This window comes from Numida meleagris, chromosome Z (genome assembly GCF_002078875.1).
Source record: "Numida meleagris isolate 19003 breed g44 Domestic line chromosome Z, NumMel1.0, whole genome shotgun sequence".
In the NCBI taxonomy this organism is placed as follows: Eukaryota; Metazoa; Chordata; class Aves; order Galliformes; family Numididae; genus Numida; species Numida meleagris.
In genome coordinates, this window is record NC_034438.1 from 59,964,367 (window position 1) to 59,980,751 (window position 16,385).

The window sequence follows — 16,385 nt, forward strand, 5'->3', positions numbered from 1 at the left end:
ATGTTTTTAAACTGTTGTAAATACTACTATAATCATTCCAGCTTCATGGCAGCTGATGTGCTATACATATTTGAGAGGGTGGTATCAATTAGCTGTTATCTATAATGCCATGTCTGCAATTACTACTACTTCCCAACTTATCATTAATGCATTTGACAGGGCTTTTCCAACATAACATTTATTTAGAGGTTAATCAAAATTCCTAAGACTGCCATTTATTATAATCTGATTTTAGATAATTGTCGAAATCAGTGGCTCTTAGAGGCAGCAGTTTTGTCTCTGTCTCAATGAATATGGTATATTAATGCCAAAAAACAACAGAGGATCAGAATTACATTTTGTGTGCATGTAAGCCGCTACTGCACAATCCAGTTCTTCAGAAAGTAGGAATTATATTAGAATTCTTATCTGTCTGCTAGCTGGAAGGCCAGATATTGCTTCCAGTAGTGCTAAGAGCTGGGAGGGTGGGACAATGCGAGAAATTCAAGGTGAGGCTAGTTCCCTGTATCATTCCAAGGACCATTAGAAAAAGTGCAAAGAGACAAAGAACAATATATGCGTACGTGGCCCCAAAAACCAGATACAAAAAACACAAACTATTTGATAGAGCAAATTCTCCACTACAAAACACTTTTTCAACATCGTCACCACTATTAGCCGACCCATATGCATATGAGCTGATCAAGACACTCTTCATTTCGTGGTGTGACAGCTGTGCACAGCTGCCTGGACTGTGGCTTGTCTTTCATGTCACTATCACCACTGCTGAAACACACCACCCACTGCCTCCTTGTGACCACATCCACTGTTTGCTCTCCATAAACGTTCAGCAAGCACTTTCTTTGGTGGGAAGGTTCAACCTCTACTGCCATATCACCAGCATCTGCCTCTGACATCGTGGACCAACATCACAAAACAGGAGGTGCATCTTTTGGAACAGACCTCATATATACACCCTTCTTTATCAGGAACCGAGACTGAGCAGACAAGGAGTGGGCAGCTACTGGCATATCTGCCTCTATACAGGGCAGAACATACACAGTTTACTCTATACTTTAGTAAGCCCTCAGATCCTGTGATAAAAGAATGTCCACTGCTTAAAATATTACAGATATCAGAATTAGTTGCCATGCAGTTCTAAGTTGGCTGTATGCATACAGACATGCCAACAACTTTTAATCACTTCCTCCCACTCTTGCGTGCCAGGTTCCCAGCTGAACTCTCAAACAAGCATACATGACCTGGTATTTTCTTGGCAAATTTATCTTTGGCAGATACGCTGTTTGGGCAGGCAGCAGCTAACTTCCATACACTGTCCACAGTTAACTTCTTCCACTATTTCAAAATCTGTAGGTGTTAGAGATTCTCAGTGAAACAACTGTAAATTTTTGGTTGGTTGGTTGGTTGAACATACGTAATCTGGAATACTACTCCTTTTCTAATTTAAGTAACTGCTGAATCATTACAGAAAATCCAAGATAAAGAACACATCCCAAAAGGATAACTTTAAATCTTAATGGTTGTAAACTGGCAACTTACAAACAATAAAAAATCTCACCATTAGGAAACCTTGTGTATAGCTGTTGTACCAAATTCACCTAGAATAATATGTAGTTTTCAAATCAGCTATTCACATAGTGTGAAAGGCTTAAAACAGGGAAGAGGCCCACTTACTTATTTACTGGTATGCATCTCTTACTGACATCAGGACAGACATAAACTCCCTGCCTATTGAAAACAACACATTTATAAAACTGGAGCTTGCAGGACAACAGCTAAGTGCAAAAAAATGGTTTGCAAGAACTGGAGTTAAATAATTTTACACGGAATCGGGAATGTTTAGCTAACTCCTTTTTCCCACCAATATTTTCCAATGTTTATTCTCAATATTCCTTTTTAAATAAGTAATTTGACAATACACCATATTGCTAATGTTTTAGTTCCTAAAGCTTGTAACATTTTGAGATTTTTGGTTTTGCTTTTAGATACGGCCTATGAATCATTCCCTATCATATATATACATCAATTCTTGGGTAACTATACTGGCAACTAATATGCAAAACAGATCCACAAAACTGCAAATCAGTTTGTAATAAATTGTACTTTGGCAGAGAGGTTCACCATTTATTTATTACTTTAATAATAACGTATAGTCAGTGTTACTGTTTGGAGTAGACATTCCTAGGTAAGTTCTCTCTTCTTTCTGTTGACAGAATCCTGGAGCACGCTTAAATTAATGGCATGTACATACCTCCAATCCAAAAGGCTGCAGCTGCTCAGACTACTTTCATTTCCACAGTGCAAGGGGCACAGATCTATTTGTATGTATCCCAGAATGACTTTTGTTGTTTTCTGGGGTTTTTTTTTGTTTGTTTGTTTTTTAACTCAGATAAAATCTATTAGGATAGAGGTATTGTTGTGAAGTTACATATTCGGACTTTCTGTAACAGGCTTTCTTCTTTAATCAGCCTGTCATTTAATACTTGTATGTGAAAATGATGTGAAACGGGCAGTGCTACGCATTGCACTGGGCTGCACAGAGACTGCTGTACATGAAATGTAAAGTTTGGGCCCTACCATATCATCTCATCCCACATCTTTTTGTACTTTGCATACTACATTACACAAGCACACTGGCTTTACAGTATTCCTGCACACGTCAAGGATTATATCTTTTTCCTACAACAGTAACATCTCACCACATACTTTCTTGTAACCTCTTTTAGAGGTTAGAGAATTTATTGTGCCTGTATAGATGTATAGGTATGTACGCAGTTCCTTCAGGCACAGTATTTTAGTAGAACTGCAAATTCACTGCAAGGCCACATTCTTCCCTCTCTTTCTTCTGTCTGCCTTTTCCCACTAATGCTTTTAATTTTTCTTTTAAAAAGTTGCTTCAGTTTTAGCACATACAAAACAGATTCCGCTTCTGCAATACTGCACGCATGTCACTTTGGCTACAGTTCTTCTGATGTTTTTAAACCCTGTCTCTTCCTCCCTACTCCTTCCCCACCTCCTATTAATCACTCTCTTCTCGTTCTTATGGACCTACATGTTTCTGAACTTCATGTCCTTTCACTTGCAACTAGTTTCCCCAATAATCTTCTTCTAATTTGTAGAAACTTGGCTCCTTCCCACTGCTAAAATCCACTTCAATGAACAGATATCTCATCTCATCTACCACAGCCCTGTCCTACAGCCATCTCTCAAAACTGCTCAGAATGCTGCTGCTGAAGTTACTTCTCTATACCCCTACTGTCTATAGGCCTCTCAATCAACTTATTTGTCAAGAACAAAATCCCAGCTCTTCTTTCATATTAGGAAAACCTATATAACACCGCCCTTCCTGCTTGCCAAATGTATGTTTACATTCTTTCTGCTATCAGACACTGTGCAACGATACACAGGAGGCCATGTGCAACTTCACTTACAAACGTTTAGTTGTTGACTTAGTTATGCATATCTGCGAGCACATCTGAACTCGGGATTTAACATTCTACCGTATTTCTGCTGTAACTATTTACCTACTGGTAACTGTTCTTACCAGGGGAAGCAGTTTCTGTATTTTCAGCTTTCTCGTCCCTCTTTTTAAGCCCAAATTTGAGCTATCGTATTTGTGTAAAAGCTCCTTAAACGTAGCTACTTTTTAGCTACTCCATTTTCTTACTCGGTCCTTTTCAGCTGTGTATGTTTCAAGCACAGAAGTTTCACAATTTGGGGCCTGTTTTTGCTGTGATGGCTCCAAAGTAAGAGGAGGTAGTCCTTGGAGAATTGCTCGTCTACATTTTAGCCTGCTGATAATTTTTAAAAGCCTTCACACTCACTCCTCCTTTCTTTCTACAGCTGTACTCCCCACACCTTCGCCATAAACCTCAACATTTTCCTGCTTTCTTCCCTGCATATTGATCAGTATTGCCTATATTTGACCTATACATGCAAAGTATGCAATAAGCTTTTATGCTTGTGAAGTACCATGTAAATTGATGGTGCTATAAAAGCGCTCTGTAGCAAACTATAGTAATAATAAGTTGGGCATATGATGATGATCTAGAGTTGTATAATATGCCCATTATCATACGATCTGTGCAGTTTTGTCATAGCTTTTTAGCACCTGAAAAACTGAATATAGGCCAAATGTTGTATCTCTATTTTACGTGATGGAGAAGGGAGACAGATTTTATCTGCAATATGCTCAGGCTGACTTTCTAGCATTTTGGAAGTGATTCTCTAACAAATGCTAGAAAGAAAAAAAAATTAAAAAGACATCTTGGATTAAAAAGCTAAAAATCATAAAACTGAGAACATATTACTTAGATGAAGATTTATGTGCCCAAGTGATAACACTATCATTTTTCCTCATCCTTTTCTTTCCTCACAAACTACAGCTAGGAAAATTCAGAATTTTGGCCATTTCATGTGGCGACAGGGCTGTGGCAGAGTCAAGTCCAGCCTACGCTGTACTTTGCAGTCAGCCCAACAATCCCTGAAGTACGTAACTGAAATTTTATTTGTTCAGGATGATGAACAAGGTCAGAGCTTCCCTGTCCATGTCAGACTGAATTTGCAGAAGTCTGAGCCAAGACTAGTCTCTGTCTCTGCTGTCCTAGTAAGTACCCCAGCAACCTTGACCTTGTAGCAAGGACAGGCACATGACAGAAGGAAAATGCACAAAATTGTCATGTGTGCTGCATCCTTCCCCAGAGGCTGAAAGTTTCACCTCTCCGATATGCCTAGTTGGCTCAGAGAAAAAAATTCTTAAGAGCAACTATAATCCTAGTTCTCATGCAGCAATCTAGATTGCAGGACAAATGGAGCATCCTACAAACTGATTACACATGGAAGGTTTCACACAAAGTCAAGCACATTTAATTGACCCATGCCAAAATCACAATGCTTAAAATCTTTACATTTTTGTATATGTATACACATAAATGTGTAAGACTGATATAGAGAATCTAGCAAGCGAAATGGCAGCAACTTTCATTAGATAGCGAAGTTTTACTCAGAATTCCTACAAAGACTGTTCCAGCTTAATCAGCAGAGAGATCATTTGTGCCATCTGCACTCAGCAGGAACTGGATTGTCAAGACAAGGTGTCAAATAAAAACAGTAACAAGAGTAAATGAAAATAATATGCAGAGATATAAACTTAGCAAACTAAGACTCTAAAGCAGTTGGGTTTCAATGTGAACCACTGGATCTTTCTAGACAGAAATGTGTTTTTCTGATTGCACTCATAATTAGCAAGGCATTTCAGTATTACAACCTGGCCCAGGTGGAGAAAATGTTTTCCATCAACAAAATTAAGACAGGATTTGAAAAAAATGCATAAAGAACTTTAACTGATACTCAGTAATAATCACATATTCATACCCTGTAAATCAAATCAGATTAAAAGCAGGCATTAGTCGTACCAGTTAATAGGTGAAATTCCAAACGTTTTGAAATTGAGACAAGGCAACCTTGCAATAACTACATCTGATCTGCAGTGGATTTTCTCAGTATGGAAATATGGGGACAGAACAATACATATTTCTATAGTTACTTGGCTTGATATTTTAACTAAGTTGTAGGGCAGACATACCATAACAGAAAAACTATTATTTTCTATTTGACTTATTTCCATGCTAAAGCATCTCCTTTATTTTCAGTCTTTAGATCAGGTTTCAAGTTGATCATTAAGCCCTTAATTTCTACTAAACAGCAATATAGGAGGGTATAGCTGTTTCCAAATGAAGATACAGTCTTTTTTCTTATTATTTTTTCTACAATTTCTTCTCTAAGCAGATAAACAGTATAGTTCAATACGATTAGCACAACACCTAAGTCTGAAGGTAATGTGAACTACTGTTTTTCAAACATTAATGGATCATCAAAAATTTCAGAATTCTCTTTCATTGGGTCTTTGTGAACATTGTTCTTAATCTAAGAGCTGATGGGAGGCTTGAAATGAAACGCATGATTTTATCAAATATAATGAAAACATGAGAGCTTTATTATGACAGAAACAAAAACCAAGAACCTGTTCCCCTCACCAACCTTCCGCAAAGTACCTCCTGTATAATTATTAAATAAAAACACTTACTTATTCAGTATTCAGCTTTTAAACCCTGAATAAGAGAAGTACATATTGAGAGAGAGGTACTTAAAACGTTTCCATGGATACGAGATGATGCCAATCAGGTCCATGTTTTTATCTGAAACGGTGCCCCTGCAGAGACATACAGCTTGGTGAGTGGTTGTTTATTTAAGTAAGTAAATAGGAACCTTGTTTATTTTACAAAGAGCTCCTGACCCACATTTTTTCTCATCATTTTTTAGAAAGAACATTTTGGTCCTTTTAAACAGCGTATTGTAGTAAAACACACACTTTTGAATTTTTTCGCTGAAGTTGTTTGAGTTTATGACACGGTCTGCAAGCAGAACATGGAGTATCTAGGTATGCTACTACCAGTCCTGACAAGCCCAGGTTGACAACTAGGGATTTTTTTTAAGCTCTGTGATACGGCATACTAATGCAAATTACATCTTTCTATTTAAATCACCAGAAGGCACTTCTAGGAAAAAAGAAAAAAAGAGAAAAAGCAAAGGGCAGATATAAATGATAAATACCCTTACCTTAATCCAATAAGGACAAGAAGACCAAGTTTAGGTGGCTTTACTCTCAGAAGACTCTCCATCTACTTTAGTTCCCATTTTTAAAAGTGGTTGGTTCCTAGATTCCCATCGCATAAGTGCTACGAACGTGTAATTTTGACATCCAGTCTCTCAACACTGCATGCTTTCTAATTTTGGGAATGAGATTAATACCTCCTATTTCAGAGGTTTTAGTCTTCTAATATTTCTTTGGATAAAAAAGCACAATGAGTTAGTGAAAAGAAAGGCAATCAACTTTAATACTTAACACAGTTTAATAACCTGAATTGAAATATGTGTATGCTGTATTTCCATTAAAAAAGTTTCCTTCCAGCCACAATTAAAAGAACAAAACCCCGTCTTGTTCAGAGATTATTCTTGGAATGTAATTTTAACATCTATGTAAAGGAGGAAAGTTTTGTGCCATGTGAAAGCAATTTAGCCTTTTTTCTTCTCAAAGAAGCAATTCCTGGATAAGATGACTGATTTGATATTTTCCATTTGAACTTGTAGCGTACTTTGAAGGGGGACAGCAATGCTGTGTTCATTTGCCAGCGCTGACAAAGGTCTGCTTGTCAGTGATACCTTTTACAGCTAAATTTACTTGCGAGTGACAGAAGCAGGTGCACCTTGGCCTGCCAGACACTTGTGCGCCCGCATCACCCACCCTACAGGTCAACAACCAAAGGAGAAAAAGCCCAGGGCTGCTGAGGAGAGGGTGAGTGAGGCAAACACAACCCAAACTGGGGGGTTTCTCTTCAAAGCCAGCTGGTCTGGCTTTATTCTACAGGAATTTTTTTACCTGCCGGGTTTGATCAGCAAAGCCCTCAGCAGGTGCTGACGGGTACAACTTCCTGGAGAAGCAGAAGGGCGGCACTGGTGAGTTTTAATAGAGAAAACGATTAAAAATGATTTAAAAATCTTTAGAGTCATTCTGCTTGCTGCAGCAGAGGGTGATTCAGCTAGCTCTAGGCTTGTGGCTCTCTTCAGGAGAAAGCAGATAAGCTCTGCAGCATGCTTCACATTTTGTTTGATATGGTGCTTGATTTTAGATTCTGTTGCCAAGAAAAGTTTATTGAAAGTAGCTGGATATTTATAATCTATTTGTTTCAAACTGTTTCTAAATGGAAAAAACATAACGCTCCATACAGGAACCCAGGAGCTACAGTACTGGTGCTCTGCCCTTTCTCCCCAATCTGCCTCCTTTAAAATAAAGGAGCTATCCTTCCCAAATAAATAAGAAAGTATTGTTGTTTGCAGACTGTTCCCAGTATCTGGAGCTGACATTCCAGTGTCTTATAAACTACTTCTGAACATCAACATAAGATTACTTTGTAACTGAGCAGCACTAAATTTAGGAATACTTAGAACCTTCTATAAAACTAAGAAATCAAAAGATTATCACAAAAAGTCATCCTTCACTAAAGTGAAAAGGTAAATTACAAAATGGTCTGTGTAATAGTACTGTTTGACAAAATGCTTTTTAATGATATCATGAATTTACAAAATTTTACTTGCTTTAAAACCACAAATTATGCCTGCATGTGCTTTAATTTGCGTAAGAACTGGGAAACTATATGAAGGGAAGATTTATTCTCCTAGAACAAAAAGATTTCAATTAATGTGAAAATGTAGGAAAATGTGACCACATGTTAAAATAAATATTTTCAAGGGGAGAAAAGCATTTTTATTATTATTTCTATTTCAAGAACTCATTCTTTTAAATTTGTTTCACAGTATTCATTACAAATTGTTGTGTTAAATTGGAAACGTTTATATAAGCAAGTAAACAGACATAAAACTTGACCATATGAATCTTTTTGAATAAACCGATTCCACATTCACAATTCACACGAATATCATAGAAGACACTAAGGGGGAAAGAAAGGAATCGTACGTCAACATACAGTTATACTATTTCTGTAGTGGATATTCCCTCATATGTCAAAATAATGATTTATCAGCAAAGGACAGACTAAGATTAGATTGGATAATAATATCCGAGGCCCTTTTAAACATTCCTGATTTGTGGGTTTTTTTCAGCTAGGATGCTTGGTGTTGGACCAGCAAAGTTGACAGCGAACTCCAATCTCAGTAGAGATACTTCAAGCCTTAACCTATGGCCATTTTCTTCATTTTGGGAGACAGAAAAAGAACAGCAGAATGTGCTGTATGAAAATTATCACACTTTGCTTGCCATAAGGATATCTTACTGTACGTTAGAATAAAAGACTAGTAAAATAAAGCATTACTAGACACAGTATAAAGTAAACCTCTAAATAATCACATTGTTTACTTGGATTAAGTAGGAAACTTAAAATAAAAACAAAAAAAGAATATAACAAAAAAATAAATCTGAGGCTGCCACCAAATTAAACAATGCCTGTAAAAAACTGCTCTTTCATGCATAACATTTGTAATGCAGAAACGAACCCCCTAAACAGCCATTAAAACCATGAACTGCTAAATTAGAAGACAGTAAATAGTAAGGGCAGTTCCTAGAGCTATGTAGACATTGTATGTGCTACACTAACCAAGAAAAACCCATAGCCTGTGCTTTAGAGCCTTTACTTCTGAAAACTGTAATTTTGTCAGCATTTTACTGTGTCGATTTTAAAGGCTCAGAAACAGTAATTACTGTAACAAACTCCTGAATAATTTCAAGAAATTCCTAGCAAATTACTCTACATTGCACTGTATATGGGGTAAAAAAGTATTTTGTACCAGTACAGAATATTTTACGCTTGTTTAATATTGCAAAAGGGAGAGATGACACATTAAGTAATTTATACAATTAAATTTGTATTTATAGGCTTTATTGGTATTTTTTCTTCTTATTTTTCTCATTGTCAGGCATAAGCACATTAAATGAAGTTATAATATATTTCTATTGTTAATATGAAATATGGATAAACTAAAAATACAAAGAGAAAAAACCTCCTTTAATTCACTGAAGCTTTACTACCATTTCATGTAAAGCAAAATCAGCCCTAAAATATGCACTTATTTCCATACCAGCTCTTCCCTATTAACTAAGAGATCAACATCCCGTCTGTTCCTAGGACCTGCTTGGTTGTCTATTTTGTAAACTACGGCAGTTTATTTTGCAACTATCTTTTAAACTTCTTTATTTTGAAAGGCTACAGCCTAGCTCAGTTTTCAACCACATGTTTGTCTTTCCCTACAAATGCAAGATTCAGTGTCAGGAAGACATCCGTATTAGTTATTCCACAGTGCATGTAAATATAAAACAAGATTTAACCACAAAGCTGTGTAAAAAAATCACTATTTAGTGACTCTATGCTGTTTTCCTCAAAAGTTAATTCAAGGCTTTTCGTACAGTGCTGAAGGGTATTTTCAAAGGATATTGTGTCTTGCTCTCCTTTCACTTACACTGGTGAAAACTGGAAACTTTCCACTGAAGGCAATGAAGATACATTTAAAAGATGGATAGAAGAAATGAGGAGGAAAATGCAGGCTGATTTGCCTTAATAACTACCTTACAAATACAGTGCTAAAATGTTCAAATTTTCCATTTTATATTTCTATTATAAATTTGTGTATATAAAGAGTGTATATACATATATATGCACTTTAAATTTATAACAGTTTTGTTCCTGGTATAGGGCAAAATCTAATCCTACAAAATATATACAACCTTTTCATGGGCTTTCATTAATGCAGTCTTTTGTTCAAAAATCCATTAGTTATTGTTCTGACCACCATCTCCCTGAAAATCAAAGAAAAAGAAATACGTTAGCGAGCAGCAGAGATTGGAATTCTCTTCCTTGTCACTCTGCAAGAAGCACAGGCAGCCGCTGCCTCCCCTGGCAGCTTCATGAACTCAGGATGCTGTAGTGGCTTGCAAGCTGACTGCCCCACAGCAATTCCCACCCCTTGCACAGCACCATGGTTTCCGTACGTGTGCACATACCCCTGGCAGCCCCGCACCACTCCCCATCACTACTCACAGCTCCTCCCTGCTATCCCATTTCAAAAATACTGCCACACAGTACAAATCACCCTAAGCAAGCTAGTGCAGTCTGCACTGGCAACGCATCTTTTACAGAAACATACAGATACAGATACGGGCTGTTAACTAAGTTGTCTTCTCCAGAGTAAGCACTAACAATTCATTGCATGGTTAAATCAATTTGTATTCCCTTGAAAGCAACTAGCATTATGGACTGAGTTCTGGAAGTGCTATTAAAGAAAATTTCAAAAAAGACAAAAGCACAATGTACTCTGTATATAACTCTCAACACACAGCATTCTACATCAAGTTCAATAAACACAGCTTAGAAAAGATAAACATATAGATTTAATTTAGGGTATATGAGTTCGCTGGAGACATGAAATAAGTGCACTGAATGAACGAAACAAGTTATCGCTCTGTTCATTAATATAAACGTATATATAAATTCACATAATATATGTACTTAAAAGCTACGCTTGCAGTATATGAAGTTCAATCTAACATTAATGCACCCAGTGCACTGAAACATGGCAGCATCTGTCAAGGCAAAAAATTAAAAGCTGACTGGCATAATACCCAGCAGTTAACGATTAATTCAACAGAACAAACCTTTCTGTATTTCCTCTTAAAAAAGGGGGACGGAATTGAAAATAAAAGGAAAAAAGAAAAAAATGGAGGAGAAAAAAGAAGAAGAAAAAAGCTTGCCCACAGTAATTTTCATGTCTCTCTAGTTTCTTTAATTGATATACCAATCACAATATCGAAGTATACAAAATCAATGATTTCTATAGTTTGTGCTAAAGATATTAGTAGAGTTCATTCTTTTTTCCCTTCCTTTCTTAAGTGGTAGCAGGATACACTCTGTCCAATACAACAAAATGCAAATAGCCCTTTGCCTAATATCAGTCCATCTCCTGAGTGTGAAATTATTGTAGAAGAATGTTTGGTAATAACAAATGAATATAATGCACAATAATTACAGAAGTTAATGAAGAGTCTACCAATGTTGAGAAAATCATAACAGATTGTGAAATAATCTACTTGCATATCAGGAGATGGTTCCTACTCACAGAAAGATATGGCGATCCATTTAATTATCTGTCCTTGTATTGTCTGACTTCATTAGCCATTTGCTCCTCAACCACTATGCTTTTGATAGCATTAAGATCTCAGGCAAATACAACTTCACCTTAATGAGATTTCAATTTGTATTCTCCCAAACAAACACGAGGGAACTGTTTCCCGCTTCAGGCAAGAAGCTCTTGTCCTTCCATTCCTGAGAGAAACTATTCTGTAAATAGCTTTAAAAGTGTTGGGTTTAATCTGAAAAAAAAAAATGCAGGAATCGAACCTAATACAGAAAATCTCAATCTGTCTATCCTACTTACTGATAGTCCTTTTAACAGTATTTATTATGCCCATATTCATTTTTGCCACCTTCACTCCTTCTAAATACTTAGATCGAAACGAACCTCCACTCTCACATACAGGTAGGAAATCTCATAGCTCCCTTTCAAACCCACTGCTATTCTCCAAACCTTACTCTGTATCTCAGTCAGAGCCAAGACAACAGTTGTGCCCAGAGACATGGGAGGAAAGGGGCCTTACTGCACAGCACCGTCGTAGATACAAAAGAAGGACAACAGCTAGTGCCACCATCATGGACCATCATGCACCATCATTAAGTTTCCCTGACAGTTTAAGAATGGAGAGGGTAGTGATACAGTTGATGGGTCAGTTCAAGGGGTTTCAGTACACATTTGACTGGAGATTAATTGGTTAATTAAGAAAAAAACAAAGTTCGCTCCTTATGGCCCATACTTTGGTGACAAAAACAACCTTCAATTTCAAAAATTTCTCCAGTTTAGTCACTAGGTTTCTTCTCCTTTATGCATGTCAGTGCACTGTCTGTAAGGATACTGTTGAAACCAGGTACTTCCAGACTGATAACATATCTGAAATGGCAACTTAAATGTGTCCATATCATCCATGAGCTCTGCGAAGATGCTCAAACTATATCATATGACAGCAACCACACCTTCAGATTAAATACATCTAAACTAAAGTACATATCCAAACATGATCTCTGAGGCCTAGTTTCCTTTTAACCTCAGTATTTAAAGTGCTTCCATGGGAAGAGTTATAATCAATGATATCACAGCTGAAGGTTCACGGAAGTTTTAAAATAGACTAACGTAAGTGGCACAAGCACATCTAAAATCAGACCCAACTGTTGTGCAATTACATTTTACGGCCATTGAGGTTACAAGCTCTTCTTCACATATCAACAAGAGCTGTCAACCTTCAAAAGTCCTCTCTAAAACAGTTAAACAGAAGTTTAATATTAATTATTGTTTTGATAATAGAAATATTAGCATTACAGCAGCACTTAAAAGACACATTTATAGATCAACACTTGTGTTTGGAGCTGTTCAAATGCAAAACAAAAAACATGAACCTAGTAGTGAGGACTTTACAAAAAAATTTAAAAATGGTGCATTTTCCTCAAAGTGACCACACACTAACCTATAACCTCTTGGCATCTTACCTATGTTCCAGCACAATTTTTATTCCCTCATTCCACACACTATTGCTCTTGTGTTCAATTTACACTGCAAATATACAGCATACTCTCTTACAACAGGCAGAATGAGTGACCTTTTAAATTTGCATATCATTTACTCCAACTTTGGTTACAAAAAAGTGGTAATCAATTTGAAATAGATGTAAATTCTCAGAGAAAGATCAAAAAATCTGGGTGCTTATCTGAGATACATACGACTAGCCTAGAAAATTCTGGAGAACTGTTTCTCAAAAAATAAAAAAACCAACCAACCAACAACAAAAACAACAACCCTGGCATTTCCTTGTCTATCTGAGAAAGCCGTAACAGCAGCCTTTCTCGTGATATGCTAGAATCTGCATCTGAAACCAGGACGCAGTACCATAGTGGCCTTCAGCAACAGGGGGCTGAGCTGACCACTGTTTTCCTATCCTTAGAGCAAGTTTAATTTGAATTTTGTTTCAATTGTGGCTAGGAGGCCTATCCAAAACAAATTTGTACTTTACTTGGCCCTCAAAATTATCATGAATTTCATTGTCTACACAGATGCAGATGCTGATCTAATTTGCAGCAGCTGCAGAATACTTAATTAAGTATTTTCTGGCCACCTATGGCTGTCTGCCTTGGTATCACATCATCATGCAGTGCAAGATAGGCAAATGCTTGAGTGTCACGTGTAAAATACAGAGGTCCAATCAATTTTTTTGCCTCAGGTCGAGCAGTTTGTGGCAAAATATCTGACAGTATCACAATACCTTAGTCAAACAATACTATCGCATGAAAAGGGGGAATATGCAGTTTAAAAAAAATTCCTCTCCCCTCAACCACTCTGTCTCCCAAAATGAAAGGGGATCAAAGGGATATTCTATTTATTACACTGGGGACAATCACATGGGCAAACAAACGTAGTAGTAGGAATGAGAAAGGCAGTGATTATTTAGAAGCATTTCTTATAACGTCAGTCCTGAAGCTTATTTTCTGGGAGCCCTTCTTCTTAGAGGGAGGTAGGGGGAACTGTTCTAACAGAAACTTCTTTTGACTATGCTAATAGTGAAGAGGTTTTAAACCTTCTACAACAGGATAAATAGTAATAAAATACATCAAGCCTAGAGGTTCAAGATACTGAAAGACAGATCAAGATGTTTAAAGGCAGGGACTGTCAGCACTGTACTTTGCAGTTGGCAAGAACGTACCTGATCCCTTCTGCAAATTCAGGCAGCCCCACAGCTGCTCCAGGTCTGTCTCTGTGGTCACAGGCCATTCAGAACAAAGAGCCACCAAAGCACAGCACGTCTCCGTTGAGCGTGCCCTTTGACATTAACGACAGCAAGGAAACTGCATCTCCTGGTGATGAAGGCTAGTTACTGATCTAGGCAGATTTTAATCACAGTTGTATTAAACCATATGATGAATTATGTTCCTACCAAATGTCTTGCTTAAAAAAAAAAAAAAAATCTAATGTTTCTGAGGCATATGAAGATGCAGAATAATCAGACTGATGAACAGCAGTTCATGCAAAGTGACAACATTTCCAAAATTATTCTTCAAATACATTCCTGTACTTAAACTCTATTAAGATGGAGAATCGATTCCAAATTTCCACTCTAAGCTCATATTTAATCTATTTTTATATTTTTGCATAGGAGAAAAAAAAGCCCATTTAGCTTGCAATTTCACCTAATTAACTTTATGTCAGAAGATTTTTTTTTTTTTTTTTTTTTTTTTTTTTTTTTGAGAAAAACTGAAACTAGTTTCTGAGCTTTTCAGTTTGTTAGAGACAAAAGTTTTGCTTGCTGACTTCTGGCTAGCACTGAAGAACTTCAAAACCCTTGATACATTTATTCCATGCAAGACTAGACTCACATTTTTTGAGTCCCTAAATCTCAAAAGGGGAAAGGTTAGCAGGTTAAATTCTTCCTTCAGTTACACTTCAGTAAGCTTATTGACTACAACTGTTGTTCCCCAAAAATATATATGTGTATATATAAACTTTATACATTTGGTGGAATGCGGTCAGAGGATGAGAACATCTGAATACCTTACAGAGAAGCAGAGCCCAGTACAGGCATTGGAGTCCCATCGTATCCAAAGATTAAGTCTGAGGCAGGAATAGGATCTGGGCAACTGATGATGTGGGTCTGAGTTTCCATTTTAGGGTCTCATCAGCATGCATTAGATTTCAACAGAATTCAGTGGAGTTTGAATGAGGTGCACAAGTTCCACAGCATCCTGGTTCCACAAAGCACTAAATTTAACACTTCCATAGAGTTCTTAACTCCTCTGGATGTACATTCAGCCTAATTTTCAAAGAGGTGATGGGCTTCAAGCATTACCTTAGTTCTAAAAGGCATGTGAGGCAAGCTAAAAGAGAGGTTATCACCAGCTCCAGTTCTGATTCCTATGTAATAAATACTATTTTACACTTTCAGGACAGTTTTAATAATATCTAACCTTCAAAACAAAACATATTTGCCTTCTATCTCTAGTTTTAAAATACTATTTAAAAAGAAACAAAAGCAAACACTGCAGTAAAGAAATTCATAGATAAAAATAATCCTTGGACAACTGTTTGAGAGGTATTTAAAGGATAAGATCAACTTGCAAGCCACAGCTTCAGAAACTGCCTTCTGCAACAACTAAACACTTCAGATTACTAGAACTGGATCCATTTAGCCAAACAAACCGACCCCATTTCCATTGCTGATTTTGTGCATTTTGCAGCCTTTTTCTCTCTATAATCAGACTAAGGCCCTTGGAAATACCAGCAAGGGCACCCCCAAATAATCTCATTTTACTTAAAGAGTGTTAAAAACAAACAACCTTCTGCCTAGATCGGAGCCCCTCCAAGCCCCCATGGAGGCTAGCAGCACGCTTTGCTCTCTGCACACAAGCAGGAGGCCTGCTGCCTTTGCTCTTCCGCAAAAAAAAAACTCGCCCATTTCCCATTTACATTAAATCCAACGGCCAAAGAGGTAGGTAGAAGACATGGAGGGGCTTGGGAAGGTCACACAAGAGTAACACGGTGTACCCACAGTGCTGTTAGCAGAAGCCGTCGTGCCAGCGCTTCACCCAGGGCTCCTCACACCTCCCTCCCCCGCTACCGCCCGAGCCCTACAGCCATCCGGCGGGCCGCAGGCCGAGCAGCCCCCCTCCCGGCCGCCCGCCCAGCCCGCAGAGGCCGCTTACCTCGGGGCGGCAGCCGCGGCGCCC

The 16,385-nt window shown here is 37.6% G+C and overlaps 1 long non-coding RNA gene across 14 annotated transcripts in view; it reads right to left on the reverse strand.

Moving 5' to 3' along the window:
- Nucleotides 1–16,385, reverse strand: part of LOC110389923 — a 41,604-nt gene extending 25,219 nt beyond the window's left edge. For 7 of the 14 annotated variants that reach the window (XR_002433453.1, XR_002433452.1, XR_002433462.1 and 4 more), the window contains exons 1-4: nt 15,214–16,354; nt 14,369–14,544; nt 6,619–10,366; nt 6,086–6,211 (exon numbers count right to left, since the gene is read on the reverse strand). This is a non-coding gene — a long non-coding RNA (uncharacterized LOC110389923). The other 7 variants (XR_002433458.1, XR_002433456.1, XR_002433457.1 and 4 more) reach the window with 7 other exon arrangements.